This window comes from Bidens hawaiensis, unplaced genomic scaffold, assembly GCF_021521415.1.
Source record: "Bidens hawaiensis isolate Kalapana, Puna unplaced genomic scaffold, B.hawaiensis_p1.1 tig00086879_1, whole genome shotgun sequence".
Taxonomy (NCBI): Eukaryota; Viridiplantae; Streptophyta; class Magnoliopsida; order Asterales; family Asteraceae; genus Bidens; species Bidens hawaiensis.
This window is the reverse complement of record NW_027504245.1, coordinates 26,419-27,903: the sequence shown is the minus strand read 5'-3', so window position 1 is coordinate 27,903 and position 1,485 is coordinate 26,419. Positions and strand designations below refer to the sequence as shown.

General features: G+C 40.4%; 1 pseudogene across 1 annotated transcript; it reads right to left on the bottom strand.

Annotated features, from left to right (window-relative positions):
* Positions 1–293: 293 nt before the first annotated feature.
* On the bottom strand, positions 294–692 carry LOC143607802 (small ribosomal subunit protein eS30z/eS30y/eS30x pseudogene; annotated as a pseudogene). Its single transcript, XR_013149058.1, has 3 exons — positions 689–692; positions 497–621; positions 294–405 (listed from the first exon to the last, which is right to left on the bottom strand). The product of XR_013149058.1 is annotated as a small ribosomal subunit protein eS30z/eS30y/eS30x pseudogene (transcript).
* Between the last annotated feature and the right edge of the window lie 793 nt (positions 693–1,485).

Genomic DNA, 1,485 nt, shown 5'->3' with positions numbered 1-1,485 from the left:
CGTTATAGTCGACGTCGATTCAACATTATGATCTACCCTGAAAGTACTTACGACGTCTCACAATTTTTAAACCAGGTTAAAAACATCTACAAGTGATACCAGGTCAATGTCATGTCATGATAACATCTACAAGTTAATAGTCTCCGCAAATCAACCTACTTCTAACAAGAAAACGCTGTCAAACTTTCATGCACCACTTGTTACCAGATGTATTCTGGACAATTGAAGCTTAAAAAACACAACCAACATATACTAATTTATGGTTCACTCGACATAACAAAACTTGAAACAGCAAAAACTAAATAAATCATATCATTCTGAGCTTACATTATAAAATTATCAAATAACACCCCTCAGCTTACTTCTCCGATGAGTTTGGACCCCTCTTCTTTCCAAAACCAACAACTGCATTATCAAAAAATAAATTATTTATTTATTTTTTTACTTATTTCGAAACAATTGATATGAAAAGTAAAAGTTAAGAGGAGTAACTAACCGGCGGTGACGAAACGCCTGTTGTACTGAATGCGCTTGTGAGCGCGTCCAAGTGGCTGTTTCTTCTTGTCTTTGGTGTCTGGCCTCTGACCTTACCGGCACGAGCCAACGATCCGTGAACCTTTCCTGTTATAACACAAATTTAACAGAAGATTCAAAGGAAAATGAATGAAATGTTAGACCGGAAGCTTACCCATGATGAGATTGTGATTGATCAAAAAAAACCGGTTCCTGGAACCGAACCGGTGGACCCGAACCGGAACCGAACCGGTTCCTACCCGTTTTTGGTAGGAACCGGACCCTATCTGATTCAACCCGATGATCCGTGACCGGTTCTTGCGTTTCTGAGTGGGGGCGGGTAGGAACCGGAACCGAACCGGAACCGGTTCCTAACCGATTCCATCCGGAACCGGTTCTAGCCGTTGGATCGATTAAGCCGTTGGAAATCGTTTTTTTTGGCCGTTTTTTGACCGTTGGGGTCAAAAATAGCCGTTTTTTTGGCTCCCCCAAGCACCCCACTACTAGTATAAATAGGTATTTGGTGTCATGGGTTCATCACAACACTCAAAACGCAAACCCGAACGCAAAAAAATACAAAAAAACGCTATTACAAACGTTTTGAGTTCTCTAATATCTTGTTTTCTCTTCTTCTATATTCATATTTGTTGTTATGGCTGCCTCACAATCATCGGTTGGTCAAAGTTCCAACGCCGAACCAAGTTTCGTTCGTATTGTACCTCATAATCGTAATCAAGAGATTTGGTGCAATTGGGATTTGGTTGAATTGAGTGACCATTCATTGAAGGCTCGGTGCAAGTTTTGTGGGGTTTATTTAAACCCACTTTCGAATTCAAATTTGAAGAAACACATCGAAAAACCGTATTGCAAGGCGAGGTTGAAAAAGAACGTCGATTCGCAACAAACGCAAATGGATAGTGAAGGCGGAATATTTACATACCAAATTGATCTAGTTCAAGATCGTATGGCGAA